The sequence below is a fragment of the Onychostruthus taczanowskii genome, unplaced genomic scaffold, assembly GCF_017590055.1.
Source record: "Onychostruthus taczanowskii isolate IOZ18803 unplaced genomic scaffold, ASM1759005v1 scaffold1, whole genome shotgun sequence".
Lineage (NCBI taxonomy): Eukaryota > Metazoa > Chordata > Aves > Passeriformes > Passeridae > Onychostruthus > Onychostruthus taczanowskii.
The window spans coordinates 22,481,182-22,496,802 of record NW_024496525.1 but is presented as its reverse complement, the minus strand read 5'-3'; the positions used below and the strand labels follow the sequence as shown (position 1 = coordinate 22,496,802).

The 15,621-nt window shown below is 38.6% G+C and overlaps 1 protein-coding gene across 3 annotated transcripts in view; it reads right to left on the bottom strand.

Moving 5' to 3' along the window:
• Positions 1-14,849, bottom strand: part of FLRT2 (fibronectin leucine rich transmembrane protein 2) — a 55,510-nt gene extending 40,661 nt beyond the window's left edge. The window contains exon 1 of one of the 3 annotated variants that reach the window (XM_041400954.1): positions 14,719-14,849. The gene's annotated coding sequence lies outside the window, so the exon portion shown is untranslated. Of the gene's footprint in view, positions 1-14,110; positions 14,665-14,718 lie in introns of those variants that run through there. The other 2 variants (XM_041400947.1, XM_041400964.1) reach the window with 2 other exon arrangements.
• Positions 14,850-15,621: the final 772 nt, after the last annotated feature.

Here is a 15,621-nt window from a genome sequence, read left to right as displayed (position 1 = left end):
AGTAATTTTTAAACAAGTAATGAGGAGTTAATTGTAACAGGAGCAAAGCCCCTAAAATCAGCCATTGCTGCCTTGAGATATCTGTAAAAAGTGATGTACATATATGTTGCAGTCATGGTCTCTTTGTTACAGTATTCTTCAGATTTTTGCTGTACTTTATGGAGAACATTACCATCTCCTTAACTTATTTACTCCAAATTCACTTCTTCATACAGAAAAATCACATATTTTGAAGCTGCAGATTCATTAGGAATCATCTGATTATAGTAGCAATTTTTAATGCTTGTACTTGGGCTGAAGAAAACAATTGTTTTGCTGGGTTTATTTTTTATTATTCTCTCAGGTCCTTCACATAGTAAAATGGCAATACATACTAAGCACATGTATGAGTTTCTCTACTGGATGGCATACTAATAATCAAAATAAATCAAGAAGCTCTGTTCAAACAGTGTGAAAATTTTGCTGTTCGAGGAATGCTATTTTTTTAAAGTTTATATTAAAAACCAGAGGATTTTTTTATATTTCCCTACTAGTTAGTATTTTTAATGAAAATCTAACACACTTTTACAAAAGAATTTTTGAACATGCCCTTTTGGACTAAATATAGCGTTTTTGATTCTGTTTTCTGCTTCCAAAAGTGTTGTGGATTTTTGCAATTGCTTTTTAAACTACTATGGATATAGGTAGCATTCACAAATAGGCAAATAACTGTAGTTGCCCAATTGATTTGTCAATGTACTGACATCTATGCATTGATTCATAAACCGTGAGCACTCTCTACTTTACTTCAGGCATTTCACGTCTGTACAATGCACTGTGTTTCTGATTATTTACAGCTCCAAATATGTTTTGCCGTGACACTGTCAACATCTCTGATACAAGGATGCTCATCTTCTTTCTGCTTTATTCTATACGTAAAGATTTGAAACAAGGAGTAAGTCTCTTCATTTTCATCTATGTAGATGTAAGGTAATTCCAGATTTTAGAAGAATAAACCTATATTTATACTGGGGAAATATCTGTGGTGAAAGTGTAACCCTTTAGTTTTTGCTATTTCAAGTTTTACAATTCCTTTTCCCTTATTGGTAATTATACATCATGAGAAGATTTAGTGAAAAATTATCAGAAACACCTGTCTCTATTTAAGAGCAGTAATACAAGATATGGTATTATTTATTTCACTATTTTTTTTAAAATTTGCAGCATAGCAATGCATATAAGGGAAAACTTCCCCAAATGACTGTCAGCAATTATAGAATATGGGTACTTATTTATAACAAGGAGAATCTTCCTCCTAGAAATTGCCTGAAAAGCAAGAAATACACTGGGATCATGAATTCAACCTGTATAATTACCTGAGAGAAAGGAAGAGGAGATTTGTTTCTTGTCAGATCATTGGATCTTATCAGATCCAATCTCATTTTCTCACAGCCTAAAATGACAGCTTTGTACTGATATCTATTAGTGAAACTGTGGACTCCTTCCCTCTGATAGGAGATGTTAAAATAGATGGAATCATAGTACCATGAAAATGCAACCCTTTAATCTTGCTGGGAAGACCTAGGTTTCAGCATGTCTGGAGCTTTAAGCATTAGAGGTTACAACAGAAGGGCAAAGTGAGGGAGAGGGAGAGAGAGAGAGAGCAGGGGTGAGAGAGAAATGCTGTTTATAACAATTCTAGAAGAACAATCCATTGGGAGTAATTTCTGCAGCATTGTTATTTGCAGCTGGAATATGCAGCACAATTGATGCCATTTTGCTAATTACTTATCTAGATTGTGCATGTGTATCAAGTCAGTGGAGTTATAAACATGATCGATGTACTCATAAATTATTGTGTGTACAAACCATGGCCCTGAATTTCATGATCAGAAGGGAATTTAAAGATTTTTAATTCTGAATGACCAGGTCTCATGTTGAGTACTAATAATTCTCTGCGTTATATAAAGATATGTAATATTGTTGAACATCACAGAACACTTCTGTAATGGCAGCTTTCACTAAATTTTTACATATTGGCATTAGGTTAATACAGTGATGAGCAGAATAAGATCACATAGAACAGAATGCAATGTGGCTCATTATTATTCACTTTGTTTTATATCTAATTGCAAAACATTGTACTAGTTTCTATAAAGGAAACAATGACTAATGAAAGGACACATTTATTATTAGACATTAACAGCCTCTGGGGTACTACTGAAATTTGTACTGAAAAAAGGCCACTAAATCCTGAATGAAAAACATCACTGGTTACCAGATAGCAAAGTCTTACTGTAAATTCTGGAGATAAATATTCAGTGCAACACAGCAATACTGAATTTTCTCTGGTAACATTACAGCAGTGGTCTCATGCTGTTCTTATCTTTCTTAGACAACACCACCATAAGAAGATGCACAACTATAAGCCTAACTGAAATTTTAAAATGGCAAATTATAGAGGACCTCTGTCATTATTCTCCCTACTCCTGCAATAGAGAGCTCCTGCAGCAGGAGAAATCATTTACTTAATTAAAAATTATAAGCTTGAAATTTACTGCAAGTAGCAAAAGTCCACTGTTGCATTGATTCAACCGTTATGTCTGTAGTCCTCTAGCAGAAGGAGATGATGTCTAGGCCAGTTAATTTTTTAGAGCCATATTACATGCCCAAAATGGTCACCTGCCTGTGAAAATCTACATTAGTTATAGCAATGGTGGAATGCATGAAAAATGTCATGGAAAACATGTCAGTCACAATGGGAAGAGCAATTGCTATGAGACAGATATAAGGATCATAACTGCAATATAAAATAGATGCCTCTATAAATTACTCCACAGATGACTCTGAAACTCCAAACTGTGAGGCAAATAACTAGAGAAGTGCTGTAAACCTGACCTTAGGCAATTGCATGCCCAAGCATTTCCAGTTAAATCAAGAAAAAAATATTTACTTTGTGTGAGAGATTTGAAGAGCAGGGTCCTCTATTGATTCTGAGGAAGCCACGGCACAAACAGCAGTGTCAGCTAACAGAGTGCAATCCTTTCCCCTTATTATTTAAGGAAGGCTGGCCTACAGTCATGGCTCTAACAAAGAGCTCAACAGAGAAGTTTTTGGTTTTGTGTTGTAGATAACTCAGCTGTAAACTGGTTGAGCCCTGATTTATGCAAGTGCTACTACACATCTAATATCAAGCCACTTTCTGAATCTGCTTGTGCATCAGAATTCATTAATCAAATGTTGTTCTTTACTTTTCCTCCTATTTTATGTTTACATTCCCTCTTTTTTACATCAGGAAAAATAGTGTAGAGTTTGTTTCTGATAATGTGCTTTTTACAGGGAGTTGTAGAGTGTGACTGAGGCTCACGTCTGCTTTGTAAGAACAGAGGAAGAAGAGCGTGTGGAGGTCAAAGAGCAGTTTGTTTTCCTTACCTAACAAATCTTTTCACTTCTGACAGGGACTAGAAAACAAGGCTCTGTTAATACTGGTGGGTTTACCCAAGTCCCCCTTTCATTTAATATAGATCACCAAAGACTATGCTGGGATTTCAAATAGTAATAAAAAGATTTTGTATTCAGCAAGAGAAACTCTGTGTCATTTACTCCACTAGTAAGGTTTTAAATATTGCACTTTTTTGTTATTTATCTTAGTCTGTTAAGAAAGAGGAATCAGAAACCATAACACTGCTTCTGTTGTCAGGAATGACATGTTGACTAATTTCTTACCTTAGCAAGGGCATTCTAATTTCCACTTGTACTTCATTTGTCTGAATCCTCCAATAAAGTATTTGCTAATCTGACAAAATTTGAGTTTTCTCCAATTTCCTAAAATCAATTACTTAAAAACATGTTTGGCTAAATTTTAGTGCTCATGAAAAGGGAAGGCAGATAGCACCAAGCAAATAATCACACACAAGTTCCCTGGCACCGTTCTGCCAAAGCAGTTCAGTCCCACACCTGTCCTGGAACTATTCACAGAGCTAATCTATGCAGTAGTTATTCCCATGTGGGCAACTATCCATGAGAGGCTTGACTGAGACCAGCCAAATTCATCTGCCTTGTGTTTTATTACTCACAGGAAGCTTGATCTGAAAGAATGAAGGGCTAACATGTTAACTCATACGGTGCCATTTTTCCACTGAGATTTTTTTTCCTGTTTTGCAGTTACAATAACTGAGTTCTAGTCAGATTCTTTACTGGACTTTTTGCAAGATAATAAGTAAACAAAAACTAGAATTACATGTTGTTCCAAATATTATTGCTACCACAACACTCATGGAGAAGGCTGACACAGTAAAAAAAAATTGCACACCCTCCCTAACAAAGCAAGGACAAATATCTTTAGTACAGCCTTCACCATGAATTATCTCCTTCCTTCATGTAAAGGGCTCAGACTTGGTGCTGATGCTGACTGTGGGCATTTGGTGTGCCTGGGGGAAGAGAAATGCCAACCCTCCCATATGTACATACACAGGAAGTTTCTGCAGCCATTGCTTGTTTAGTCCTCAGTCTGTACCACTCCTTGCCCCCCGACAAGGGGACAGTGCTGAATTCTGTCTGGCATTCTGCTGCAAAAGGCAAAACATACTGCAGAGTAGTACAGAGTTTTATCAGAGTTTGATCAATGTTTGACCTAGACAGTGATTTAATCAACAGGACAGCATGAATGCACTGATGATGCAGAGAAAACATCACAATTCTGAATGTTACAGTGCACAGTGAGCATTTCCTTCATCAGGTTTCTTATAACACATAATATTAATTATTCCCTTTTGATTTATCCATGTAAACACAGTTTTTGTGAATAAACCCATTCCTGAGAGGAAAACTTAAGACTACCTCCCCACTAATTGCTTTATCCATCCCATCTTTACTCTGTATCTGTTTTTTTTCTTATGGTTAAAATGCATAGTTTCTAAAGACAAAAATGAGAACATAGAATAATATTAATAGGGAATAGGGTAAAGAACAACAGACTCACAAAACCAGCAAGGGTTCTGTTCTAGAGGTAACACATTCTGAGAGAACATTAACTGTGTGACAATTCAAATGTGCTATGCCCACCACAGAAACAATTAGGGGAATGCAACAGATCCTTTTGTCCCTTCTTAGCTTGTCCTAAAAGGTGCACTGTCCTACTTCTCCCTCTCATGGCAGTCATTTTCTTCTCAGATAAATAACAGCTTAGTTAAAACTGCGATAACGAGGACAATTCTGATTTTCTGTTGCACATAAACGTGTTTATCTCTGGACTTCATTTGGTCTGGACAATTTTGATTACTCACTTCCATCCTGTTTTTCAGTTAATTTCTAGTTACTTTCCCTTTCCAGCTTTTATCTTCCCTTGGCACAATGCTTCAATACTTGACTTTCAAAAATGATATGATAAGTATTTAAATGAAAAGAAAAGTTTCCGTGAGCATTATTATCAGTTTTGATAGTATCTTTAGGATACTTGTCCTCAATGCACCTGACATGACAGACATAAGAGGATGGACTCCAGCTTAAAAGAAAGATCCTTCTTATCTGAAGAGCTAACTAAAAATTCTGGTTCAGCCTATGCTGCTACTTGTATTTAAAAAACAGAGGCAGTGAAAGAGACAAATAGGAGGGTAGTATGCTGCTACCAGAATACAAACACATGTCAATAAAAGTACCCCAGAGTGTGGGAAGACAAATTTCACAGCAAGGCTCCAGGTCTTTTTTTTATTTCCCGTTGTATTAAACAGGAGATAATCTTTTAGCATTGCAGTGAAAGAGTTAAAAAGAATGTCTTTCGACAAGCATTGGCTATCAATCAACACAAGACAATATACAGCGCTATATTTAAACACCCCTTCCCAAGACTGCCAAGTATTTTTTCACAAGACTTAAGCAGCCTGTGAACTGACACTGATGTTATCTGAAATTTAAAAGTGTTTATTCTCCTAGAGCTCAAAAAGGATCATCTTTCTGCAGCTGGTTGGCTATGCTAGAGGATGCCTTCTCTGGGTCAGCACATGCATAACCAGACAATCATTCAGCAGCTTGTAAAATATGATTGCATATGAGATATTGATGGCCTAAGGGAAGTTCTGAATATCAGAGGTTCATAATTAGAATATCTATGCATTTGATTCAATAGAGTTTCCATCAATGTCACAGAGATGAGTGGTTATGAATTTCAGAGTCATCTCTGCTCTTATGGACTGATTTATGTACTTTCAGTTTTGGACAAATGAAGGGTGAAGAGTTAAAACTCTTCTACCTAGAGACCTCCTTATACTTTGAAGGGCTCTGAAATTTATAATTGCCTCTCCTGGTGCTCAGGATCAAGCTCCACAGTTGGTAACTCATGACCTATTTATGATCATGCCATCCATCCACTTTCAGTCATTCTGTCCTCTTATCTGTAAATTCACAGTCACACCATGTAGGATGTGTGGATCTGCTGATAAGACATTTTTGCAGGAAAGAGAATCTGGGCAGATCAACAGTTCTGTTGCCAGAGCTGCTGGCAGCAACTCTAACATCTCATTTATTCCAGATTTATAAAGATCCACTGTGCTGATCTGAGAATAGAGCTGAGTGTTTGAATTCTGAGATAATAGACAAACCTGTATGTGGTACAAAATATAAAGTTAAATAGATACTGATAAGATTATCCAGTGTGGAACAGAAAACAACCATCTTCTTAGTACTGAGCTTTCCACAGCTCTTGAATTGTGGGATTGTGGGCTTGGGAGTCCTTTAGTTTTGGGTTTGTTTTAGTGGGTTTTGGTTGTTTATTTGGTCTTTACTTAGTTTTCAATTACAGCATTTTACTGGAATTATACATAACTAAAAACTAAGGTTCTAGGTTGTCATACAAGAAGGGATACAGAACCCTGTATCCAGAATTTAAAATTAAATAAGATTTCAACATTTTTCTTCAGGCTGTATTGAATGGAGTCGTACTTGTGAAAATGGTTGTGTATTAACTGTTGATGGAAAGCACTACAGCAGAAACCCAAACAAACTAGAAAAACTCATGTAACAGTTTCCATTTCAAAGTTCTTCAGTATCACTGTTTGCCCCACTACCTAGTTAAACAACAAAAAAGGAAGATGTTAACTGAGCTCTAGAAGTAAAGAGATTTTGTTAAATGATCTTTTGCAACTCTAATTATCTTGAAAATCTTTTTAGTTGTTTATCTTTTCTCTGTGTGTGTCCCCACATACATGTATTTACATTTTTATCATTTTAAATACATAATACTACATGAATTAGAAAAAAATTAAAATGAGATTTTTATGGGGCTCAACATGGATGAAGGAACTAGAGTAACATTACTGTCAGATGCTTTGCCACAGATGCTTAGGCATCTCTGGGCAATTATAAGGGACTTGGCTCTGTCTGTGGCATTCAAAGTGCACATTCGTAAAAGAATGAGAGGTGTCCATTATGCTTCTTCCTTTCCTAAGCATTTTCAAAGCTGTAGTGGTACGCGCTTCTCTCCATGAGTAAAGACTGCAATTCTGCTGCATCACTGGCAAATAATACGGTTTTGAAATTAGTTTTGTTGAACAGTGAAAGTAATTTCTCAAAAAAAAAAAAGAAAAAGACCTACTGGCAAAATGCATTTTACAATTTACTGTTGAACTGTTCAAGAAGCAGCTTTTCACTGAGCAGCATGGCACAGGGCCAGAATGAGCTATTTCAAAAATCACTGTTAGGCATATACTGATTTGATACACAGGATGACAATGACTGTCTGTATGTGATCATGCTCTGTTAAATTTCAACAGTCCCTCACTGTACACTCATCTTCAACATGAGGAAATTTGTTCTTAGACAACTAAATTTGTTTTAAAGGAGGACAAATTTATCAGGCTGGATAACAGCATATTTTATTTGCTTAGTTTACTTATTTTGATTTGGAAATAAATTTTAAATGGGCAGTTCAAAGAATAAAATTATGAAGCACTGAAAAAGTTTAACTTAAGTAAGAAAATTTTATGAGCATATTAGAGAGAGAAGTGTGAGCTGTTGGTTAGTCTTTTCTGTCTTTTCTGCCTCCACTTTCTCTTCTCCAATTAATAATGTGGGGGCTTACAGTAATGGATCTGTACAACATGATGAAATATGCCTATAGAACAACAATATATTTAATTGGAGTCCTACAATCATCAGATCTAAGATAACACCAATTCAGGTATCAAAATTATTTGGGTTTTGTTTTGTTTGGAGGGTTTTTTTTTTTAATATAACAAATGATGAAACTTAAGAGTAAGTTATCAACCAATATGGCTCAAGAAATAATGTGTAGTCTTGGAGCATTTGTGAATAACTCCAAAGCTAAATGGTTAAAGATAAGAATAAGGTTAACCTACATGAACCAATGAGATGGCCTGTGAAACCAGCCTAACAAGACTCTTAAATAGGGTACATTTAGTTGGATGCAAATCTCTCAGTGACACAAGAAGCACCACCTAGGAAAAACTTCCTAGATCACAAATGAAATTATAAGGTATGGCTAACACATACTCCTTCATTTAGAGACACCTGACATGGTTTGGGTTAGCATTTAAGGCATTAAACAGGCTCACTAGAACTCCCTCACTTACCAAAACCATAATTCATTACATGATATGCACACACAATGTCTCATCTGCAGATAGTTTTTGCAGAAGTATACCTATGTATGCTGTGCCTGTACTTGACAAACACAAGTACTGCATCAATCCTAATAAAGACACAATTCTAGTAACTTAAATTACTTTTACCTACATGGCTTGTTTTCCTACACATATGTGATGAAACTCCTGCTGAAAGCTATAAACATTAGTATAATCAGAGACATGCTGTTGGGGTTGTATCATCTTCAATTACAGCTAAATGACATCACTTTGGGGTATTTAAATCATTACTCACATGAGTATTACCTAATAATGAGAAGAGTGTTTGTGAAATTAACTTGCCAGTGAAGGAGAGAAAGATTGAGTCTGGAATCAAGTACAATAATTTAAAATGCAGCTCTTCACCTGTGCACTTGTATTCCACAAGCACAGGTAAGTTTGCGACAGACTCTTTCCGTTGATCTCAGGAGCAATACCTCTTGGGAACACCTCAGCTTTTTTATCCAGTATAAAAATTTCCAGCACACTGGAGGAAAAGTATATCTTTTTTCTTATTGTTTAATTTGCTTTGCAGCTCACCAACAAAATTAATTTTTAATTAATATAAATTATATATGCTTTGAAAGGTCTGAGGGATACCTCTATGATTAGACAGTCACAGTCACGTATATATGTAACCCATGCAAAAACTGTATATATATGCATGTACATATATATAACCCATATCTCTTTTTCAAAACTGCATATTAATTCTCATGTGCTGTCAGTATGTTATTGACATAATTTTTTTTTTTTTCGCAGTAGTTTCCAATGACATTGTAAAGGTCATCTCTTTCTCTAAAGGAAAAACATACAGGACATCTTAAGAGAGAGAACTATTTGTACTCTGAACCTACAGGTCTGCAGCTGATGGCCCTATGACTCCAGTTTGACCATGTTTTGACCCTCTGCAACCTGTGTGAAGATTGAAGACAGTACATGAGCATCACCAAAGACCCCAGCACTCCTCGGACATGCTGCTGGAGCACTTTCCCACACTGACAACCCTTTTAAAGATGATGTCTCTTGGCTAGATCTTATGGAACAGCTTGGCCAGGTAGGAGCTGCTAGTGCAGATATGTGGTGCAGCATTGGAAGCACTGTCAGAAAAAGCTCTACCCTTTAGTTTAACTTGACCTGTTGGTTTTCTGAAGGAATGACAAAAGCTGCCAGTAAGAACTGAGAGTAGCACTGCAACACACCGATTTCTGTTTTTGGGAGGTGCTGAGGAGGCTTTCATTCAGATCTCTCACCTTCCCTACTCTCAAGAGGTCATGTAGTATTTCCATATGGTTTACAGTATTTACTACAACAGAAGTGTGTAGCATCAGCCTGCCCTGTACATGACAATGTATGCCTAATAAATCAGAGATGGAATTTCAAAATCTTTTGCTTGTAATGCTCCCACAAGATCTCAGTCATTAAAAAAATCTTGAAAATTTTGCCTGAATTTTTGGAGTTGCTTTAGATTAATTTATTAATCTAGAAGGAACTTCCTTGATATCTATATGATATTTTTAAGATTATTAGATTGCCAATGACAACTTGGACACAATAAAGAACTTTGGCCCCAGGTGAGAAGTGACTTGCTTCCAACAGGCCCTGGTCAGTAGATTACTGTGATGGTCTGCAGTGTGTTTTTGCAAATCCTGACCCAGGCAGAGACATACCTTGAGCCACAGAATTCAGTACTTACTTTCTTTTATAATTTATTTTTAAATATATCATAGTGAAAATGTTTGGATGAAGTGACAGAAGTTCTGCTTTTTGGCCAAAGTAAAGCCATCACTTTGCAGGACCAAATCTGGCAATGATCTGATCCTGTATATCAAAAGAGGGTTTTTTTCTGAAAGGACTTAAGCAGTTTCAAGGACAGTACCTTTGAACGATAAACTATGTTCTATGCCATATGCCTTCTTAAATATATCCTTGCGTTACACTAGGCTAGAAAAGGTTTATGAAAAAAAAAAAAAACAAACCAAACCAAATAAAGCAGTCATAGCTTGAAGTAAAATATACAGAAGACTGTTTCTAGGTAGAGTTGAAACACAAGACTTCTTTTAAAAAGGGAAACTTTACAGACCTTGTTCTGCATCATTAAGTTTTCAGGAATGCTGAATAGAGCATGATGGATTTAAGTTGCTGCTTGTATTTAATTTTGGTACAGTTCAAGGGGCCACATCAGAAGAAGGAATCAAAGACAGAAAAAAACCAAACAAACAACCTGTTAACTGGAAAAACCATCAATTAAAAAAAAAGAAAAGGTATAAGAAGGTCCCAACACCTTTTGCCAGTGGCTAAAAATATCAGATTAAATTGTAGTACTCCTGAGGCATATTATTCCATGTGATTAGAATATAATTTGTTAAACAGAGCAGAGCTTTTATTTCAAACACTTCTTTCCTGAGTATCATCGATGCATTAAGGTTTCGGTGTGCTTAAAATAAATGAATAAAACATGTCATCATTTTAATGATGATCTTTTTGTGGTTGTTTTTCTTTAAAATAAGCCAATTACTTGAAATGTGTGGGTTACACATAGCTGTAGGGAAACTGAGGCTCATATCTTCAGTGTATGTCAAATTAGTCTTCTTTTAAAAAAGTAACAAGCGTATATTATTCTTTTCTAGTTTTTCTAATAAGAGAAAAAACAATATTTGTTTAGAAAATAGAAAAGAAAGAAATAGAAAAAAAACCCCAATTTTTATACCTCTGGGGCAAGTTTCAACTCTTTTGGTTTCTTGAGGAAATAAATAAAAAGCTTTGCAGAAAGACTCCTAAAAAATTGCCCAAGAGGGAGGGAAGGAAACACCTTAAAACATCACATTACCAAGCACTGAGGTAATCAACTACAATCTGAGAAATGTCAAACAGTGGTATTCATCTACTCAAAGATTTTGCTGGTCAAGTTTTTAACTGCCATTTGCAATCACTAAGTAAAATATGGAATATAGTGTGGATATAAACAAGAGGCAAATTAGTATTGGGAAGCTGGGTTTAATAATTCCCTAAAAGAGTCCATCTGTTCTATAAAGACCACTTTTTCCATGATCTCTGACATGTATTCCTAATATAGACAGCACTGAGGTTTTTTTTCCTTACATTTTTAAACACCCTGCTACCATAAACTCTACTCATAGTATATCTGATCTGAGTGTTTCTCTCAAGTTTCAATTATGTAAGCACTGAGGGGCAATACAATTTCATACAGGTTCAGCCTGCTTTAGAGTAAGTATTATAACATCAGACAAATATAAATGCAATTCCTTTAGTACTAATGTTCAACAGCACTGGTTACTTCTTGTTTTTCTGATTTTTGCAAATATTTATCATATTATCACAGGAATACCTGAAACAGGTTGAAAATGCTTTCATGTTTGGAACTGGAGTTTGGTTTTGTTTTCCTGCTTGAAACAATTGAAAAGCACATTGTTTGAAATGAATAGAAGATTGATAACCTAAAAAACTAAGTGATTTGCAGGTATAAAAGAACTAAAATGATTTATAGTCTGTGCTTCCTATCCACTATGGAGAAGGGAAAAATACACCATTGACTACACCCTTCTCACAGATAGAGGTCAGTAATGGACTGGATTTGAATCTGCCTAGTGAAAGCCTGAAAGTTACATGAAAGTATCCTAGACAAAAATGAACTCATTTTGAGATTAAAGAGGTAACAGAAATGACTAAGAAATAAAGCTCTCACCTTCCTGGAAACAGTATTATCTTAAGTGTGCCTTCTTTCTAGTCCTTTAAATAGAAACTTCAGTACAGGAAAAGCCTGATAGTTGTACTTGTTTTAACTGCTTTTTGTTTTCTTCACTTGGTAAAACTATGACTCTCCTCCTTTGCTGTGGGAAGGGTAGGGAAGTCAGCCCTAATGACATCCCACGTTTTAGATACTGCTATTTTAAGCAGCTGAATGCAAGCACATTCTTGATTCTTGAAGGAAAGCACAGCCTATGTAATGCAGATTCCAACTGGAAGGGTGTAGGGTTGCGCAAAGGAGATATGTCTACATCCTAAATCAAGCTATCCAGCAGGCCAGGATATAAATGTAACTTGTTACAGTGGCTCAAATTAGATCCAGACTTCCCCAAGCCAAACACAGATAACATCACCTTATACAAAATATGGGGTGTACGTGTGTGTGAGGAGCAGGTCTTAAGAACGCTGGGTGCATTCCAGCTCCACTTCTTGCTAAAGCCTTGGACTTTGGAAAACACTGATGACTGTTCTAGTCACAGGTAGTTTTATAGACACTGTATTTGCACAGGGCTCTGACTTGTTTTACCTACAGTACTCCAGGCCTGAACTCTCTTAACTGCCTCGCTACCATATCAGCACAGAGAACAACCACTGAAACAGCTTCTTGAAGTCTCTCCTCACATAATTTTCAGAAACAAGATCAACACTAATATTCTGACATCACTTTTGTCACATAGAAATAATGACTTTAAAATCACCTGTTATGTCTTTTTTTTTATTATGTAATGTTTAGATCTTTTTCATTATGCAAAGTTTATGTCTCAGTGATAACATTGCATATATTGACTATTTCAAAGAAGAAAGGAAAGAAAGGTGAATAGAAAGAAAGGTACAGTACCTTTTAAGAGTTTTGAAAAAAATGCCAGGATGAACTTTTCTCCTTCCAAGAATACATATAGCAAAAATCAATTAATTAACTTTGCCTTAAACTACAAACATGTAAAGGTCTTTCTTTGGAGAAAGACCATGCCAGTGAACGAAGCAAGGAATTCAGTCCATGGAAATTTGTGGGGGTTTTTGTATGGTTAGCTGAGTTTATTAAACCCAAGAACTGATCAATCTCAACCTCTAAACTGGTTTAATTTCCCTGCAAGCAGAGTAAAGTTAGTTACAGTAAATAAACCTCTCTTTAACATGCACCCTGACTTTCAGAGAGAGAGGTGGGGGGAGAGGGAAGGAATGAGAGAGGGAGAGGGAGGTAGAGAGGGAGAGGTCTGACTTGCTTTTAGTATCTTTTCCTTTTCCTCGTGTAAGGAACCTCTCCCTTTCTATTTGGCTGAACGCTGCATTGCAAAAGGCAGTATCTGAAGAAATACAATCAGTACCTTCCACACACAGTGCAGGAATTTACACGGATTTGTGCCTTGGATTTATTAGCTTATTGTAAGCCCTAAAACAGATTTCCTCCATTAAAATTAATTAAAAGCTCCTGTTGACTGCTTTCCACTCTGAAAAGAAGGTGGAGAATCTTATTCTGTTAACTTTAATGATTGTTTATTTATCTTTTATGGGGTTTTATATCATATTCAAGAGAGGTCTTTTCAGCTGCTTGACTTCCTTTTGCCATCTGCTATTTTTTGTTCACACACCATCCCCACGCACCCAGCCCCCCGTAGTATTTATTCTTATTTTGTCAGATTCCCCATCTAACTCGTCAGGTCTCTGAGCGGCTCCTTTGCATTCCGAATCTCGGTCCGATTCTCTTAACCTCTCCCCCACCCACTCACCGCCAGCCCCGCTCCGGAGGCTGCTGATGGGGATCTGATGGATCCTCCTGCCGGGCGCAGCTCTCCACTCTCCCCGTAGATTCCTAACACTCGGCAGCGCCGATCTAAGCCGAGTTCCTCTGCCAAGCAAGGCTCACCTCTAAAGGTCCCGTTTGCCCGAACCACCTCCCAGAGAGAGCGGCTGGCGGTGCTCACAGGGGCGCTCTGCCGGTGCCCCTGCCGCAGGGGTAGTCCTCGGCTCTCCCCTCCCCACGGGGGGAGGGGGGCAGGCTCGGCACCCTCCCTGCTCGGCGGTGAAACGCGACCGGGGACCTGGGACCTCGCTGCAGCTGCCAGCTCCGAGTCCCGCTCCTGAGCCACACGCTGGCGCAGAACAGCCCGGGGACCCTGCTAGCACTTGCCGCCGGCCATTCATAAATCCTACTCGTGGGTGCCCTGCGCCGCGGACATGGGGCTCTAACGTGGCGAAGGCGGTGTTTCTGACACAGCCTGATCCCGGCTCCGCAACTTTGCCATCTGGGAGCAGGCAAAGGGCACCGCGGCTTTAGATCCCCCTGGGCTAGAATTACCAGAAAGGAAAAGAGTAAGAAATGAAATCCCAACTGTACCTGGCGGTGTCTGGGAATCCCTCGCCGGCACCGATCGTAATCCCCCTCCGCGCCTCTGGCCCCCCACACCAAAACTTTGCCGCCGCCGCTCCTCGGTGGTGGCCGCCGCCGCCCTCCGCCCGGCGCCGCTCCCGGCCGGCCCCGCGGCCCCTTCCCCGCCGGCCGCCGCCGCTCCGAGCGACCCCCGCGCCTCCCGCGCCTTCCTCCGCCCTTACGAGGCGGCGGCATCGTCCTACCCCCTGCTCCGCCACCTCCTCCTCCGGCGCGCAGCCCGCGGCTCTGGCATTCCCAACGCACTTTCTCTCCTCGATTCGCGCTCTCTTTCCCCCGCCGTTCCTCCTTCTCCGGTAAAAAAAAATAAACGAGAGGGGACCGCGGCTACGCTTGGTCTTGGGGTTTCTTTCTTTCTGGATTTTTTTTTCCTGGTCTCTTTCTATTCTCTGGAAATGATGAAAAGATCACATGAGGAGCAGGCACGGCGACCCAGGACCCTCGTAAGTCGGAGAAGACATCGGACACATGTACGTAAGTATATATGTGAGCGTGTGTCTGGCTCTCTCCAAGTCCTGCGCCTGCCTCCAGCCGGGATTGCAGGATGATCTTAGCAGTAGTGATGCCTCACATCTCACTATTCCCTGCTAATGTAAGTCGTGCCTTTTTTTCCTCCCTGCCTGACACCCCAGGGAGATGTTTACAGTAATGAATTCAGTTGATAGCCATCTCTCTCTCTCCTGGAGTCCCTCCCACATTTCTACTTTAAAGAATGCTTGGAAGGCAGGGCTGCAACCTAAAGCTTTCCAAGAGGCAAAGTCAGGCTAGATTTTCTCTTTTTCTTCTTTCCTTATTTCCCTCCCCGTCCCCCCCGTTCCCCCCGGCTGCTTTTAACCCCTAGGTTGCTGAGGA